We start from the raw sequence: 19480 nt of genomic DNA, 5'->3' as shown, positions 1-19480 counted from the left end.
CTCCTTCTTCCCTCCCTCTCTTCCTCCACTTCCTCCTCCTCCTCTCCGTCCGCATCGCCCTCCCCCCTCTTCCTCTCCTCCTCCTCCTCCTCTTCCTCCTCCTCTTCTCCTTCCTACTCCCCGTCATCATCTTCTTTGCCTCTGTCATCATCATCATTGTCCTCCTCCTCCTCATCACCTTCATCAGCAGTGTCATGGGGCCATTTTTTCAATGTTTGCCGTGTATGTGACAATACGCTAAATACTTCACATTTGCTTTCTCATAACCATCACGACAATCTTAAGGAGGTCTGGTGTGCCCCCCCACCAAACAGATCCTGAGATGCACACAAAATGGTTTATTTGGGAGATGATCCCAGGCAGCATGGGGAGGGAGGAAGAGACAGGGAAGAAGCAGAAATAAAGCTGTGTTAGTGAGTGGTCACTGCTGAGGGTAACTGGGGCAGGGTCAAGCTATGGACCTCCTGAGAGGTCCCATAAGGAAGTAGGACCTTTATCTACTACACATCATTCTCTGTTGGTTGAGGTTATCTCTGGGGATATCACCTCTTGGCACTTCTGATCTGCCCCATCCTGAGCTGGGACAGGTGAGCAATCAAAGAAAGCCTCTGGAGGTGAACGTCAGAATATTGGGAACTGCCCACGTGAGCTATAAGTGGCTTGGACGGTAGGAGGGGGCCAGGAGATATGGGTGGGACACCATTATTATTACTCCAGTCTTGGGGATGAGGAAATTGAAGTTCAGGGCGGTGAAGTAAATGACTCAGATCTCAGAGTCCTGCGTGGGTGGAACTGGGATTTGAACTGGTCTGTAGATGACAGAGCCTGAGCTATTAACTCCATGCTTCCAGCCACTAAAGGCGGGATTAGCTCTACGCTGCCCTGTGCCCGCAGCTCACCTGTCTCCAACGTCCCGTGATGAGTCCCAGGACATGGAGGGGGCAGTTCTGGACACGGAACTGGGACCCCAGGCAATCATGAAGTTTCCACATTCCACATCGGTCAGCTGCATATCCTTCTCAGACACCTCTCAGTCAGTGAGGTTCGAGGCCCTGCAACTTCAGAGAAGTCACTCCGGCCCTCTGATCTCAGCATCCTCATTTGGACTGGGAGGAAAACAATGAGACAGGAACCTTCCTCACAGGGTTGTGGCCTGAATTCAAGAACATAATGCTTGAAAGGAGGATAGCACAGCCTCTGGCAAATAACAAGAGCATAGAAGCTCGGTTAGCTTATTTCTATCATACATGATTAGTAATTATAATTACCTAAGCCTTTGGTCTTCCACCTGGCACATACTGTTTCTAAAATGAAAATCAGGATGTTATCCAGGACAGAGTCTAACAAGAAAAGGTGTCGGAGAAACCAGGCAAATTCACTGTCCAGTCTTTCCGACACGCTCTATCATGTTGAGCACCTACAACCACCACTGTGTGCATCTTTACTGGAAGGGCAGATGATGTCTGGAGAGGCTGACAGATGTCTAGCCAGGCCCAGCGACACTCCTCTTTAAGTTGCCTGGAGTCACAGTTTGACTCACTAGGATCCTACTTCTGTCCTTATCCCCCATAGTCTGTTCGCAACCCAACAGCAGCCAGAAGAGAAGAGAAGAGAAAAGAAAAGAAGAGAGAGAGGGAGGGAGAGAGAGAGAGAGAGAGAGAGAGAGAAAGAAAGAAAGAAAGAAAGAAAGAAAGAAAGAAAGAAAGAAAGAAAGAAAAAAAGAGAGAGACTATCTCATGCCGCTGTTTGAAATGGGACTATGATTTTCCCTTCCTCTTGGAGAAAAGCAAAGTCTTGACAGTGGCCACAGGGGCCCCATGCTGCACAGTCTGGATGCTCCCTCCCTTGAACTCTCTGCCTCATCTCTGAGCACTCTCCCTTCGCTCCCCCTACAGATGCCCTAGGTGATTCTGAGGCTAGCGTGCATGTGCAGGGCATTGCACTGGCTGTCCCCTCCATGGCCCTGTGGCTCACTTCACTGCTTCCATCACGTCTTTATCAAATGTCACCTTCTCCAGTAGGACTTCCCCAACTACATCATTTATATGACAATAATCTTGCACCCCCACCCCACTACTGAGACTTGACCCTCCTGTCTTGATTGACCTCCTTGACTAACCTGTCTTGATTGACTCTATTTCTTTGTTACCTACTTATACCTTCACAGCGTATAGTCTGTCTCCCTCCCATATAACCGTGTTTCTCAACCAAGAGTGGTGGCCCCCCAGACATTTAGCAACATCTGAAGATATTTTGGGTTGTCATGATTGGGGAGGGGTGCTCATGACTTCTATTGGGTTAAGGTCAGGGATGCTGTCAAACACCCCCTGATGCACAGGATAGCCCCCCACTACACCAAACTCTCCAGCTTGAAATGTCAGTAGCCCAGAGGTTGAAAAACTGGGCCATGGAATGAAGCCTGACAAAGACGGGGCTTTGGGGCTATTTTTTTTCTCTATTGATAGATCCTGACCTCAAGAACAGTTATCTGGCACACAGCAATCACTCAATAGATGGGGGTAAATAATGCCTAGAAATGGTCCCCAGAGTGAAGACTTTCAGATTCATGGATAACTCAAAATTCCTCTTCAAACCAGCAGCAGAACAAAAGTACCCAGGCACTGGCCAGACCCCAAGAAAGATCCAGGTCCTTGTTTGGAAAAGGAATCATTTTCACCGGAAAGAAAGAAAGATGTCCCTCCAACAGCCCCACCCGGAACTCGCACATTGTGTTCTAAGTTTAACACATCTTGTGTTCTCTCTGCTTAAACCCTTGGCCCCAGCCCATAATATCCCTGAATCCAGGAAGCCATTATGACTGATCAGGGTCAAAGGTTTCTCCTATTGTAACCCACTTCCCCCATCAGAGTTTTAAATTTGGAAAACGTTCTTATTGCTATTGTGTGGAATGGCAGGTCTCAGATAACCTCAGAATGATTTTTATTTGTCTACCATGACCCACCACCACTAAAAAAAAAAAAAAAGTTTTAAGAAATTGCAGAGCAGGAGGGGGCTTTCCTCAGAGCATAATGTTAATAGACAAGGAATCAGATAAGAGTCAGCCTGATATTTTCAGCCTTTAACTGAATAAAAGGAAGGAGAAGTTGTCAGATTCCCAGAGGGACCCCTACATGAAATTCCATTTCTTTTTTTTAAGATGACCAGAAGAGGAAAAAAAAATCAGAATCCTCAAAGAGTAGCAATTTTAGGTGATAGTAGGCAGATAAAACATTAAGGACATTATTCTTATACCTTGGAAATTTCTGGAACATTCTGCCCAACTTTGACATGAAGAAGAGTCATGGTACCCACAGATATGTCTGCCTTGTAACACTGGGGCATCAAAGAAATCTCTAGTTTTGACCAGGACGAGAAGAGGAGGCAAGGGGCAGGTGAAGAGAGATGCCAAATCTCGGAACTGCAGAGAGTAATTAAATGGCAAGAAGAGGTTGTGTTGGTCGATAGTGCAGAACAATGGGGCATATGGCCATTTGGGGACAGAATGCTTGAGAAAGGAGGGAGTAGATGGAAGGTCTCTGATGTACTTATGAAGTCCAAAAAAGTGACTCTGGTCAATTCTGCAAATACTCATGGAGCCCCACTCTGTTTAGGGCTTGGCTAGAGGCTAGCAGATCAAAGACAGGAGACACAGATGCCTGGTGCCAAATGCACAGGCACTGGCATGGGTTTCAATCCTCGAGCCACCACTTACTTGCTAGAGGAGCCTGAGCAGCTTGACTTAATCTCGCTCAGACTTGGTTTCCCCATCTGTAAAACAGGGTGGAAAAGAGCTGTCACCTACCTCAGGGGGCTGCTGGGGGAATGCTATTTGGCACAATGCCCAGCCCATGGAAAGTATTCAATGGTAGATGTCAGTATTATTAGAAGTAAGACAAGGTCCTCCCCCTTAAATTGTTCCTAATCTAGCAGGGTGTACATAGTCCTAATTTAAAGGGCAACCAACTTTTGTCATGCATTCACTCTCTGCTGGTTTCTACATTATATGCTTAATAAATATGATTTCATCGAATCCCACACAACCTATGATAGACATAAGTGCTATTCAGTAATACACCTGGTTCTTTTCCCATTTAGGGTGATTGAACTTCCCCAGGTATCTTGCATTTGGGTTGGGCCATGTCACTAATTCTGGCCAACTGAGTATGGGAGAAAATTAGACCTATTGCTGGCCTGGCTGGAGGATTTCCCTGCCAGTGCATGACCCAGACGCATGTGATCTTCCCCTTGCCACCAGAGAAGAGCCACTCCAGGTGGTAGGGCCTTCGTCACCAGAAGGGAACTGAGTCCAGTTGCCCACAGTAGCCCACTAACACATCCATCCTGCACCGGCTCCCTTCCCTTCCTTTCTCATCTTGTCACTTCCCTGCCAGTGCTTCCTGAAACACTCCCTCCAATCCCCCCCAAAAAATCTTCTTGCACTTAAATTCCAGTTGCTTTGGGGATTACCCACTCCCAAACAGCAATCTCAATCCATGATCTTGCAAATCCCATTTAGAATTATTTAGAGGTGAGCTAAACTCGCTATCAGATCAACAAAGTGGGTGTTGACCTAACTCATTACTCCCACCTGTCTTGAAATATCTTCCATTTTTGTAAATGATCTTTGGTTTTTCTTGGTCCAAGGATAAGGATGATAGCAGCAGATGTGCAAAGAACATGTAGCATAAATAAAAAATAAGCTTGTGTTGTCTGAGCTCTAAGTCCACTGAGATTTAGAGACTGGTAATTATTGGAGCATGACTTTGCCTCTCTTGACTCTTATACAACACTGTATGGGTAAATACCATTCTCATCCCCATGCCTTAGTCATGGAACTTGAGTACAGAAAGGTTAAATGATCTGCCTGGTTTCCAGTCTCATACCTGGCAGGTGTTGGGGGCTAGACTCCCACCCAGTTCTAAGTCTCAAGTTCATGCTCCAAACCATTACACCATATAGATAAAGAGATAAAAGTAAGCAAAGATAAAGAAGATACAAGAGGACTCTAAACAACTTGAAAAAAATCTGTTGATAGCGCAGCATGTTAGAAAGCATTAAACACTACATCAAAAATGATGTACTATATGTTAGCTAATTGATTTTAAATTTTTTTTTAAAGGTTGCATTCAAAAGAAAGAAAGAAAGAAAGAAAGAAAGAAAGAAAGAAAGAAAGAAAGAAAAGAAAAGAAAAGAAAAGAAAAGAAAAGAAAGAAAAGAAAAGAAGAAAAAAAAAAAAAGCCTACCCAAGGAAAAACCATGCCATCTGAAACTGAAACCCTCGGTCGCCTAAAACAGACTGCATGCCACCCCCTGCCCCTACACATACATTGCTGAAGATAAAATTACCCCCGTAGCATCCAGAGCCAAGAAGATACTCAGTGCATGTTGGTATGTGAACAGCAGGGTGGGAGAAAGACAGGAGCGAAGGAGAGGTCATATTTCTCACCTCCACACACCATGCAGGGCAGATGGAGAGAAGCGCTGCTTGTTGAGGTTGGGCAAGCTCCCCTTCCTCATGTCCTTCTCCATCAGTTCAGACCGACCTCAACTGTATCATCTCTTCCAAGAAAAAACAAATGAACAAAAGAAGGCAGCCCCAAAGAGCTGCCAGTCTAGCTTGCTGGGCTAGGTGATTATTACATGATTATTATTCAAGAGATGTGATGTGCTCGATAACTGGGCCATAGAAAAGGAACATGAAGGAAAACATATAAGCAAGGAGTAGAGAGAACTAGATGCTCAGTGGCCAGAGTGAGTCTTTCTTTCTCATGTATGAAACAGGCAGGTCTTTATAAATGTTGGGAATCTGCACTAAAGGAAAATCGAAAGCTCTGGGAGGGCATCAGGATTTCCTACTTGGCGCGCTCTATCCCGTGATCCTTACAGATGCTCTGCCGCCAAAGACCTCTGCCTATGAGCCAGGGCCAGGCCAGGGTGCACAGAATGAGGCTGACTCTGTCTTTGCATGTCCCTGCTTGAATGAGCAGCTCCTTAAATTTTGTAGCCCAGGCACCTTGCTCCCCTCACCCTAGTCCCAAGGGAGCAAGCACCTGTGTCTTCCTGTCTGGGGCTCTCTCTACTTGAAGGAATGAGTCCAGCCTTCTGCAAAGCAGACCCGAGGTGCCAAGGAGCTGACGTACCCAGAGTAGCCCTCGACCAATGACAAATGTTAAGATAGAAGGTAAACAGCCCTGCTTCCCTGCTTTTCCAGTGTGCGCCACACCTTCTCCCAGAAGCCCCTAGTGCAAGGTGTCAGATACAAGAAGTGAAAATATAGTGAGCCCAGTTAGCTTGGAATTCCAGAGAGACAATGAATAACAGTACAGGAGTGTCCCATGTAAAATGGGACATACAAACACTGAAAATTAGTTGTTTCTCTGACACTCAAATGTAACTGGGTGTCTTTTATCTGGCAGCCCTACCTCAGAGCTGTCACTTGCTTATTAATGTACTCTTTTCACTTTCTTATTTCTTTACCAGGGCTTCCGGGAATCACTTCCCTGTTAAACGATCTGTCCTCAAATTGTAAGTTACATGTGGAAAAACCCACCCTAAGACAGAGACTTTAAGCCACCGAGGGTAAAGGTGTGGGAGTTTCTCTATCAAATATCCTCCGCATTTTATCTGGGCACGAGCTGAACTCATCACCAGGTCACCAAAGTGGGTGTCGATCCAACTCGTTATTTCATCTGGCATTGAAAGTCTTCTATTCTTTGGACAGTGGGAAAAGAGATCTCACTCACTAGCGTCACCAGTGGGTCTCAGGATATAGAAAATGTCACTGTGGGCCATCAGGCCTCTCCTTCCTTTACTGGCCCCCAAGCTCCTCGTCGTTCAGGGAATAATTCATTCCACAGCAAGAGACACCAATGGATAGAAGTGAGCATGGCAGGGTAGAGACCCACCTCCAGTCCCCACTCTAGATGAAGACCAAATGACATAATAAAGAGAAGCTCTAGAATTCTGTCTTAGTCTCTAAAGACTTTTCATGATGGTCAAGAACACGGGCTCTGGGCTTTGAGACTGAGTGGGAGGCTTTATTTGCCACTTCTTGAGCAGGCGGCTTCACCTTGCTGAGCCTCAGTTTCCCCATCTTTCAAACACCACACAGGACAGCTGGAAGTATTCAGGGACATGATGTAGACAAGATAACTGTTGGCTGTGATAATGGCAACTCCATTGCTACCTTGGGATTGAGTTTGTTTTGTAAAACCCTAGGTCACCAGAGCTTAAGGGTTCTGCTTCCAAGACAGAAATTGGAAGCTATGCCTATAACATGTCAAAGGGTTTAAAATTACTCCTCCTGTGGGTGCCTGGCTGGGTCAGTCAAGAAGACCATGCGAGGGGCGCCTGGGTGGCTCAGTGGGTTAAAGCCTCTGCCTTCAGCTCAGGTCATGATCCCACAGTCCTGGGATCGAGCCCCACATTGGGCTCTCTGCTCAGCGGGAAGCCTGCTTCCCTTCCTCTCTCTCTGTCTGTCTCTCTGCCTACTTGTGATCTCTATCTGTCAAATAAGTAAATAAAAATCTTAAAAAAAAATAAAAAGAAGACCATGTGACTCTTGATCTCAGGGCTGTGAGTTCAAGCCCCACACTGGGTGTAGAGATTACATAAATAAAAAACATTTTAAAGAAAAATGTAATAAAATCACTTCTCCTGGCATGAGGCTGTGGTTCTGAACATTTTGCACAGAGTTCTCCTTCAACAGTAAGTCCCAACACCAGGAAAAACAGGGAACACCTAACAATTCATGCAACAGCATTTACTGAGCCTGTAGCTGAGCCCTGAGCTCTTTAAATGGAAATGGGCTCCTCACTTTACCCAACTCGTGCCCAGTGAGGCTAATTCACTCATTCTCCCACCTGCTTGCTCCTTGGGGGCATCTGAGTTTATGACTTCTCATCCAACACTGTAGTGGTTTTTCCCCCCTTTTCTTTCCCAGTACCTTTAAAACTATGTTTTCCCCCCAAGTCCTTGAATAACGTACAGGCATGATGTTTCATGGTTTTATGTAGCCCCAGTATCTTTTATAAACCCAATGGGAGTCCATGTTCTGTAGTTCAAAGACACAGCTAAAGGCAATTTCTGTGTGTACGATGGGCTCCTATAAGGGGTGAATTGCATTCTTCCTTCTAGTAAATAAAAGGGAATCCTGACTTTTGAACAACCAAAAACAAATCAAGGATCTGTCTTGCCCCAGCTCTCTGTAAGAAAGTTTTAAAACTGTAAAGCTAATCCTCATGCAAATAATCTCAGATCAGGTGTTTTGTTTTTTTGTCTTTTCTTTTGAAACCTGTCCTAAAAATAGATCAACAGTTTAGTATCAGGTTATTCCTAAATTATGGCAAAGTAAGGCTTTCAACTCCTAGTGGCTTTTTGCTTTCAATTTTTTTGTTGTCTGTTTTTAACCAAGTCACATCTTGCTTGGCAAAGACTTTTTATTTTTATTTCCCTGATTCATAGGTCCTTAATGAAAGCAAAATTCAACCTTACATCGGTCTTGTATGAATTAGGGACCGTGTAAACAGTACTTAACAGTTCTAATTGAAGGTCAGTAAATCCCCAAGAGATTAAATGAATCCTGCAGGGAGCCGTGTAAATCTCCCTCCCTTTTATGGCAGACCAGTCAAGTCCCCAGCCTGCTTTGTGCAAGGCTTAATAAACATGGTATGCATCTAATCAAAACCATTTTGCACCCAAATGGGTTAGGGGCGTAAATCACAATTACTCTTGGCACTAAACCCTTGGCCCAAAGAGGCCCAATGTTGCCAAATACCATCATCAGAAGTGGACTTCTAGTGCTTAGACGTCTGGTACGGGTTTCCAGGTCTGAGTGTCCAGCCTGCTTCTCAGCGGGAGAATCCAGATGGGGGTATAAAATCTGAAAATTTCAAACGAACCCCTCTTGCGCTCCCTCTTGCTTTCTCTACTCGTTGCCAGCCATTGCCTGATATAAAAAACAAAAACCACTAATTTAAAAACCCATTGTCCTCATCCTAATATTCAGATCGAGGTGCCAAGGCATACTTCTTGACATTCCTGAGTTTAATTTCATTCTTCACTTTGGGTTACTCTCAGTGTCATCACCTGGATCTGCCCTTGAAATACCATGATTTCAGTTATCATGTCCAAATGTGCACCATTTAAAAGAAGATCATAAAAAGCCCCCAGAACCTGGCTAAAGTGAACTCAAGTGAAGAGCAAAATTAAACTCAGTAGTGTCAAGAAGAATGCCTTTGGACCCGCGTCTGAATGTCAAGATGGGGGCAAAGCTATTCCCCAGCACAGATGTAAGTTGTCATCGCAGATGAGTAATGAATGAATGAAATCAGAAGAACAGAAGGTGGTCTGTGATCTTGAGGACTGGAGCAACCAGGGCAAGAAACTTTTTGTGATTTCCCCCAAAATGGAGAGTGAGCACCACTCTGGACTTACTATATCCATTAAAGCTGATCCTTGGATCATGCATCTCAAGTTGATACTATTCTTTTTATTTCAAATGAAATAAATGAAACTGGGTGAGAAACCTGATGTCCAAACCCTGAATTCACCCCAACTCTAGAGACCATCCTCTGTCCTTTTGACATGCTGCTCCTTAGAGGAACAAGACAAGGAAAATGCTCGGGCCATCAGTAGGAAGACTCATAAAAAAGGGAAGAGGCATCCACACTACTAAGGATAGTTCTTCAAAGGCAGAGAGCAAAGCTGAGAAAGAAAGTTCTGGAATGAGACTAAGTAGTTCAGGGATGTCACTCATCAGGATTCTGAATTCTTCTGAAGGTTTGCTCCAAGGGCCACTAGAAGTCACACTGGCCTTGGAGTGATACCTGTGTGTCATCCTGAACGTAGCCATCAACTAGGGTATCAACTGGATGCTCTTATCCAATATGGCAAGTTGTTGCCCTACTCACGCTCTTTCTGGCCATGCAGAGCAGGAGTTTTCCAGTTCCCCTTTTCATGTCTCATCATGGAGATTTTTCTCCAAAGTGGCTTCCCATGTGTCTTCTCTCCATCACACTAATTGTCTTGAATGACCTTGAAGGTTACAGGCAACAGAGTCTTCCTTCAATATTTTGGAAGCTCACTAGCACATATGCCCACATCTCTCCTCCTATCCTTTCCTCCCCCGCTTCCTCCTTCATCTCCTTTGGAGCATCTTGCCTTTGAAGCTTTTATTGGTGCATTAATTAAGCATTCTGGTTTCAGGGGTAAGGCACTCTCAGGCCACCCTGGAGAAGGGAGTTTATTGTAGGGTGAATGGAAGCTTTACAGTTCCCAACAGAAACCTAACAGAACTCTGATTTTAGCCAAGTCTCCAGATACGGAAGCTGCTGAGTCTAAGTTAATAAGCATCTTCTGTTATGCAGAGAGAGAATATTATCTAAACAGGTCCAATGTAACTGACTGGAAGGAATTTTTTGAGCCTGAGCGTATAACAGTTTCTCTCTCTCTCTCACTGTCTGCTACCAGGTAGGACCAAGGCAGCCTGTCGCCTTCGCCTGTCAGTTACCGTGTCGTGACAATGAGTAGAACCAGCCAGCCTGAGGACTAAGCCACAGATGAAGAGGACAGATTGAAGAATGACTCCAGGTCATTGAGTCATTAGAGACATCATTGAACTGTCCATAATCCATGCCTGAACCCACCCTACCTCTGAACCCCCATGACATGAACTATGCACTTTTAAATTACTAAATTTCCATCTGAGTCTTCCGTTCTTCCCAGCCCAAAGCATCCTAACTGAAATGTAACAACACTTAAATTGAGAACTGAGACCTGAGATGGATTTCACAGCTCAACAGCTGACCATTCTCTCTCAGAACCCGCCTACTCCACTCATCTCTCTTTCTTAAAGGCCTAATCTTTCCAGCAGTCTCCCTCCAAACTTAGTCTGTAATGAGCCACGTCACGGCCTTGCCCAGCCTCTGCTTGGGTCACCCCCCAACTGCCATCCCTCCATACTCCTTCTTTAGTAACAGAATCCATAAAGTTTAACTGGGCACATGGCCACCTAGATAAGGACTGTATTTTTCAGCTTCCCTTGAACCTAAACCATGACCATGGGACTAAGTTCTAACCAACAGGAAGGCAACAGATGCAATGGGTCTTATCCTTAAATGGAAGGCTCCCTCTTCCATGCCCCCTTTCTTCTACCCCACTGAACAGAATGCAGATTTTATGGCAGGAATGGGAGCACTCACCTTGGATCCCAAGGGCTAATGCAGAGAAATGAACGAGAAGAAATTTGGGACTGGGACTTCATCCCTGTGGGATAACCATAGCAAATGGACTCTGGAGGTTTAGACCTTTGCAAGAGAAATAAACTACTCAGTTCTCTTAGGTCACTATTAGATTGGCTTTTATTGTAGTGGCTGGGCCTTATCCTAATTAACACGTCACCTTCGACTGATGAGTGCTGACCCCAGTGCAAGGAGCAGTCTGTGCTCCCAGGGGCCTGCAGGCAGAGCGGTTTCAAGGAAAGGATACTGAGTTCTGTTAATCCAGCTGAAGTACCCAGTGCTGCAGGAACCCATCTTTCTTGCTCTGGTTTCATCCTGTTTCTCTTTCCTTCTGTTCAACTCTTCTCCAAGTCATGGGGAGGTTTTCTCTTCCTTATTTTCCTAGCCCTCTCACTAATTCACAGCTCTGCTCTTTCTTTCAACTGCCTCGAACCCCCTTTCCATTGGGTCCTCCTGGTAACCCAGAGAGGCCCTGCCTCACATGGAGTCCAGTCTCTAAAGTCAGAAAACCAAGTAAAAGTGTTCCGCATCTCTGTTCCCTCCTTCCTCAGACTCCAAGGGAGCAGAGGGTGGTTCACTGTAAATGTTTAGTAAACACCCTTAAAATTCTACTCTCATCAGGACCCTCCATTCAGAGCTGGAAATACCCTCTCTCCCCCCTTTGTCAGTGTCGACCCCTGAAACTCCATCTTCATGGATTTTTTGGCTTCTCCCACTCCCTAGACTCTGGGGATTTTTGTCATGGAGACGCAGAAGCCTCTGTGACTCTTTCTTTTTCTCTCCATCTCGCCCATTAGCCGGATTCTTCCCAACAAAGAGAGCTCAGGGTTTGCCTCGGAAAGGGACCAGTGAACACCGTGAACAGCCAAGCCCTGATGATTGTTGTTGCTAACGGTATTTGCCCGAGGTGGGGTTTTCCGAGGCCGAGATGGGCAGGCAGATGGGACACTGGGGACTGCTCATGGGAACACCACCTGTCCAGGGGGGCAAGGGTTGCACGGAGAGGGGCACGTGCGCTGTGATGCATTACAACAAAGGTCTCGCAGCCCTCCAGGGAGCTCGGGAGCTAGGATGGCTCCTTAGCATGATTTTAAATCAACACAAAGGGGCTGGGCCTTTCCCCACCCATGGGGCTCTGCCATGGGGTAGAGGCTCCCATGGACAGCGGGCAAGCAGCTCCCTTCAGCCACAGGCAGGTCCCGCAGAGGGCCTCCGCTGGGAGCCAGAGACGTGGACTGTCTCCGGAGCTGGAGCAAGGAGTCCGTGGGTTCTGAAGGGCTGGCCCTGGATGGCACGTGGCACTCCAAATGGCATTTATGCACTCAACAAACACTTCCGGTGTACCTACTGTGTGCCAGAACACGGGCGCCTTCCCCTGACTTGCCCTGCTCCCCCCGCCCCTGCTACTGTCCCTCCCGTCGCCTCCCTCCCCATCTCCTTCTCCGACCCCCACAGTTTGCCTGGAGCCAGAGCTGAGAAAACTGGCCGCTCTTTAATTGCTTCACTCTCCTCTGTGACATGGATTGGAGGTGACATTTCCCGGGCACGGAGCTGCATCCCTGTGGCTGCATATTCCCCCTGTCACAGGAGATCATCGAAGCTGTCACCAGCAGAAAGCTAGAAGCCATCGGAGGGGCAGGGGGTGCCGAGATCCCGGGTAGCATTCAAAGGGTTGGTGAGACACACTTCCCAGAGCGGGTTCCAGAGGCACTTTCTGCCGCGCTCATCTCTGCCTCGGGAGAGCTGACAGGATCTGACATTTCAGGGGTTACCCGACTGAGCTGCACCAACTAGGTCTCTCACCCAAGCAAGGGGAAAGGCTGGATCCTGGGTGGAAGCCGGTCCCTGAGGAAGGAACAGAGCCACACGAACGAGGAGAGAGGAAGCCAAGCAGAGATGATTCCAGGTGGCCTCGAAGGGCAAACAGATCTGGATCTGAGCTCAAGTTCTGACCTTTAGAGATGCCTCAGCTTCCCTGGCCATAATATGGGGATAACAATATCACTTCCAGGGGTGGTTGTGCGGATTCAATGTAAATAATATATATATTTATGGGGATTAAATTTGTGGGGATTGAATGTAAAGATATATGTAAATCTATATTTGCACGTGTATATGCACATGTATGTATTATGTGTGCATACAGGTAAATATATATTTCTGTTCGTGGAAATTAAATTTAAGCATGCATCTATAAATAAATAGGGGTATTATTTGATATAGGGGTATTATTTTATTTCTTTCCCCTTCCCTGGTTATTTGTTGCCAATCCATAGCACGCTGTGCCAGCTTTATTCCCAAAAGATGTCATGGGTGTGACCCCTTCGCCCGTCTCCACTGCCACCAAGCCACCATCATCTCCTGCCCTGATAACTTCAACAGGCTCCCAACGGGACCCTCAGCTTCCGCTCCTGCTGCTCCCCAGAGCAGTCAAGCTTCTCTCATGCGACATCCATCAGCACATGTCACTCTCCTACTTAACACCTCTCAGGAGGCTGTCGCTGTGCTTGGAAAGAAAAGCTCCTCCCTGCTCTGGCCCTGACCCCTCTCCAACTTCTCCCTTGCTCACCAAGCTGCAGCACTCCACTGCCTTTCCTCTTTGAACACGCCAAGCTTGTTCCCACCTCAGGGCCTTTGCACTTGCTGTTTCCCCATGCCCTTCCCCTTCCCTCACTGGACTGTTATCAGGTCTCCATGCAGAAGTCAGCTTCTCAAGGTGGTCATCTGTGACGGTACAACCTTAGGTACTACCCTTCGTTCGCTGGTCTCTCTCTCCCCTTATTTCTCTGTCTCTTTATCTCCTTCTGTCTCCCTCTCTCCCTCCTGCTCTCTCGTGCATATGAGATAGTGCATACACGCTATTTCATTTTATCATCTTACTCCATGTGAGCTCTGTGTCAGTCTGGAATCTCCCCATCTCACTGACTGCATCCCCAGTGCCCAGCCCAGCACCTGGGACTTGCTAAACATTTGTTTTGTGATTGAAGGACACACGAGCTTGGCACATGGTGCACACACTATAGTCCCTTTGAGACTCACCAGGAGGAAGAGGAAACCTAGCCTGGACTCACATCTCGAGGTGCATTGAGCGGAGGGTCAGTGCCACCGGAGATGAAGCCAGCAGGTGGAAAAGTCTCGCTCCACCCCCAACAGCTTCCATGGGTTCTCTTCAAATTATTATTCAGACTGACGAAGGCCAAATAGTGCTACGGAAATGTCCCTGTCTGACTCATCTCAGCATGTCACCAAAGAGTCATGTGCTCACAGAGCTCAAAGGGCCCAGGAGACTGTCCAGACCAGAACCTCTCCCTTCCCTTATGGGAATACGGATGCCCAGGGAGGTAGCCACATCACTGGGTCTTCAACCCCAGAACTCCCACCCTGGATCCACTGTCCTTGGCTGGCCTCCGGCTCTCGCGTGCATGCTCCTTGCACAGCTGACTTTCTGCACGTCCTTCTTGGGAGAACTTACATATCAGTCCTCATGGGGATCCTTCGCTGACCCCTCCCAGAGATCCCCCCGCAAGCTCTGCCCAGTTCCTGTCTTTTGCAAACTCTGAGGGATTCTTCCTCTCATTAGCCCCCTTCCCCTCCTAGAGACTCAACTCCAAGATGGCAGGAAAGAGTCTGACTCATGCCCTCTTGTATCTTCAGCATCCACACGGCGCTTGACATATAGTGTCCTTAAACACGTGATGGGTGAAAACAAACATAAACCATTTTCCCAAGGAAAATGCTGGACTCTCAAACCATTTGCTTATGGGGTCGAGACAGGTCTCCACCAACTTTCAAGCCTTGCTTTCTCCCATGTCACGTTTCCTTAGCACCTTCGGCATTGGCTGGATTTTATTAATAATAAGAACAGCCTATGATTTATGGGGCACCACGGAGCCCAGGCTGACTAGTGGACTTCAGCTTTGCACATAAAAATCAAGCATGCTACCTGAAACCCAGAAGCTCAGCCAGAAAGGTAAAATGAACCATCGGACACTTGTGGACCAATCCCCTTGGGTTTTCTTCTGCCAGTGGGTCCTGTCTAGCTACAAAGCAGTGTGTTGCCAGGTTCGTCCTATACCAGGGTTCTCCTCCTCCGCATTCTACTCTCCCGCGCTTGCCAAGGACAGGGCTCTGGAACCCAAGGCTGTTCCCATAAGTCAGAAACTCACAGCACCGGGGGCTAGAGAGAGAGAGCCTGCAGATCTAGATTAGAGATCGCGGTTGGCTCATAGGATTGCTTTGCTTGGCCCATGTCATGCTTGTAAGAATTTCGAATTAATTGCAGACATTCAAAAATCAGATTTTTACATAAAAATCTTTATTTCTCTCTCCCCTTGAGAAATAAGGAACTCAGGCAACATCAGGCCAGCATTCCTGCCTGGCACCAATTAGCAGACCTGAGGGATGGCTGTGCCCTTTAGAGGGGCAAGGGCCCCCGGTCCACCCGGTTCTCATTTCTCCCTAGGATGCTACCACCCCTGGCCCACTTCACACACTTGCATAAGCCTCCTGGTTCGGAAGACCTTACACATATGAATAAGCCAACTCCCTAAGTCACAGATGGAGACAGTGAGCACTAAAGGGAAACACTGAGCTATCCGAGATCAACCAGAGGCAAAGGCCAGACCCAAGTCTAGAACCCAGTCTGCTGGCCTTCAAGCCACAGGCCTCCTTCTCCTAGTTTGTGGTGCTGCTGCCCCTCTATTAATTTTTAATTATGAATTTTAAAAGATTTTATGTGTTTATTTGACAGAGAGAGAGAGAAAGAGCACAAGCAGGGAGAGCAGCAAGCTCTCTCCCTCTTAGGGAGAGGGAGAAGCACGCTCCTCGCTGAGCAGGGAGCAGGGGCTCGATCTCAGGGCCCCAGAATCATGACCTGAGTTGAAGGCGGTTGCTTATCCGACTGAACCAACCAGGTGCCCCTAATTGTTAATCTTTAAGTATTAATTTTCTTTAAGTATGATTTTCTTTAAGTATAATTTTCTGGGGCTGGTGTAACAAATTACTACAAACTACATGGTTTAAAGCAACAGAGATTTCTTCTATTAGTTCTGGAAGCCAGAAGTCCACAAGCAAAGTGTCAATGGGGCTTGCCCACTTTTCCCAGCTGCCAGCCTAGGATGTGTTAACTGGCTGAGAGGCCTGAGGTAGGCCAGTCTGAAGGTCTCTGAGAAAGAAAACACAAGAACAACTACAAGCATTGACATTTACCACAAACAAGTATGGTGATCAGGGTAATAATGAGAATGGACAATACAACAGCTAGGCATAGGCATCATTTCATTTAAGCTTCCCAAAAACACAGTGAGAAGAGCAGTATGGTTACATGTAGTATAAATGATGTATGATGAGGAAACTGGAGCCTCAGAGAGGTTAAGCCACTTGGCCAAGGTCACACAGCAAGTAAGTGATAGAACCAGGATCTGACCCAGGTTTATCTGACTTTAAACCCATGGTTTGCACTCGTACCCGACCTGAGTGCGGACGTTAGCAGGGAGCAACTGTGCACATGCGGAGTCCACCCCACCACCCTTGGAGCAACCTCTACAAATGTTCCCACATCAGGCTCCTCTCATTCAAAAATAGTTCTTGCCCAGGAGGAGCTACTGGTACATTTAATACCCTTCCAGAGGCAGAGACTCATGTGCAGTGGGAGAGTCTGAACTCCACTGGAAGTCAGGCAATCCTACAAGCACTTGCTGTTCCTTCAAGAATCTAGATCAGGTGACATTATCAATGTCTTGCCTACCTGACGTCTTCCATTCTCAAGGAGAGGCCAGAGGCCATTCTTAAATGTGCTGGCAATATTTCCACTCATCAGTTCTTTATTAGAGTTTCTGTAGATGTGATAAAAAGGAGACTTCTTTACAAAAATACATAAATGAAAGGATAAAATCAGCCAGGGTGGGGGCGCCTGGGTGGCTCAATGGGTTAAAGCCTCTGCCTTCAGCTCAGGTCATGATCCCAGGGTCCTGGGATGGAGCCCCACATCAGGCTCTCTGCTCAGCAGGGAGTCTGCTTCCCCTCCTCTCTCTCTCTGCCTGCCTCTCTGCCTACTTGTGATTTCTGTCAAATAAATAAATAAAATCTTTAAAAAACAAATTAAAAAACAGCCAAGGGATTTGAAGCCAAACTAAGGGCTGGGTATGGGAACGCTTGTGCCATCACATGTTAGAGAGCAGTTTAAAGCTACAAAAATATAAACTGTGGTACTAATATAAAGAAAATAGACAAACCAATAAATAAATTAGAAAGCCAGATGGTTCAATAAATGCTGTTAGGATACTTGATTTTTTTACTTGGTTCCAGTATTGGGAAAAATTAATCACACCCTTAATAGAAAGTTCTCACATGTATAGGCTTTCTTTGTGTGAGGAACGAAGCATTAAATGAATTAGCTCAACCATGTCTCTCACCTTACGAACTGGTACTATTATATTCCGAGGTGAGAGAGGAAGAAACTGAGGCACAGAGAGGTTAAGTGACTTGCCCAGAGTCAAACAGCTAAAGAAATTAAACAGGTCATGTGAAGAATCTAAATATGAATGAGATTCCAATCTATGAATGGAGAAGACCTTCCCAAGCACAAAGGTACTGGCAGGAAATAATGCAGAAAGTTAATGGATGGGACTTCATGAAGAAATCAAAATCCACGGACTCACCCACAAAAATAAAAACACCTGGAGGGGCAGTGACAATTGACGAAATTGAGGGAAAGTATTTCTAAGTTATGAGAGCAAGGTTTAACTTATAATGGTTAATGTATAATGTGAAAGTAATAATAATAATTAGTAATAATATGTAATATATATAGAAATAATAAGTAGTAATAATAATGTATAAGTCGTATAGATTAATCGAAAAGGTGGATGCTCTAATAGAAAAATCAGAAAAGCATGTCAACAACCAATTCATAAAAGCAAAACTACAAAAAGCTAGAAATATATATATATATATATATATATATATAGAGAGAGAGAGAGAGAGAGAGAGAGAAAATTTGGCCAAGTTTGGCCTCTCTAGCAAGTAAAGAAATGCAAAGAAAACAGAGACCGAACTTATTTTCTTCCCAAGGTTGAGATAGGTTTAAAGAGGTGATGGTATTGGCTAACAATGGGGAGAGGCAGGGAGTAGGGCATTCTCACAGACTACTTGTAGAAACATAAACTGGTATAACCTCATGGAAGCAATTTATCACATTTATTCAAAATATTTCTATTAATCAGGTAATGAATTCCTCTCCTGACACACAGAGATTTATGTCTAAAGTGATCATTGCACCGTTATAAGATAACCAAGAATGACTTTAATATCCAACAACAGAGAACCAATTAAATCAAGTTGGGGATAGTCTTACAACACTGTACTTTTCAATTCTGAAGATCATGTGTTTGAAAACTAGTTGAGAGTATGCTGCTAAATGAAAAAGCAGTGTGTACAGTATAATCTCAGTTCCACTGTGTGTGTGTGTGTGTGTGTTTACAAAGAAAGAAAAATGAAAAGGATACAAAGCAAAATGTTAACAATGTAACAGTGCTTATCCAGTAAGAGAAGGAATTAGGGGTTATCTAGTCTTTCCTGGCCGGTGTGACATAATATCACGGACTGAGTGGCTTATACAACATTTACTTCTTACAGTTCTAGAAGCTGAAAGTCCAAGGTCAAGGTGCCAACAGATTCTACGTCTGGTGACAGCCCACTTTCTGGTTCACAGATGACCACCTGCTTGCTGTGCCCTCCCGTGGCAGAAGCAGGCAAGGGAGCTTGTGGAGGTGTCTTTTATAAGGACATTAGTCCCATCATGAAGCCTCCACCCTCATGACTGTCACCTTCCAAAGGCTCCACTTCCAAATGCCATCACCTTGGGGGGTTAGGTTTCAACATATGAATCTGAGGGGACACACAAACATCCCAATCATAGCAAGTATTTGATCTTCTTTAATGGCTTTCTGCACTTTCTGAATTTTCTTCGATAAACATGTAGGTGGCTGTCATCTCTGCTGTTTACCTTGTGTTCCTAGCTCTCTAGCCTCAAGGCATATAACAAGGTGTTCTTTTCTGGCCTTTTCTGTTCTGGTAGTGCCACGTGACCAATTCTGGCCAATGAGCTATGAGCGCAGTGGCGTGTGTCACTCCCGGGCTGCAGCATTGAAATGCCCAGTGTGAGACCAGGCGTGCCTGGGATTGAGCCTGCTCTGCCAGCCAGGGTCACACGCGGAGTGACCAGGACAAGCAGAGCCCCC

The sequence above is a fragment of the Mustela nivalis genome (genome assembly GCF_964662115.1).
Source record: "Mustela nivalis genome assembly, chromosome: 14".
Classification (NCBI taxonomy): Eukaryota; Metazoa; Chordata; class Mammalia; order Carnivora; family Mustelidae; genus Mustela; species Mustela nivalis.
Note: the sequence above shows the minus strand (reverse complement) of the source record.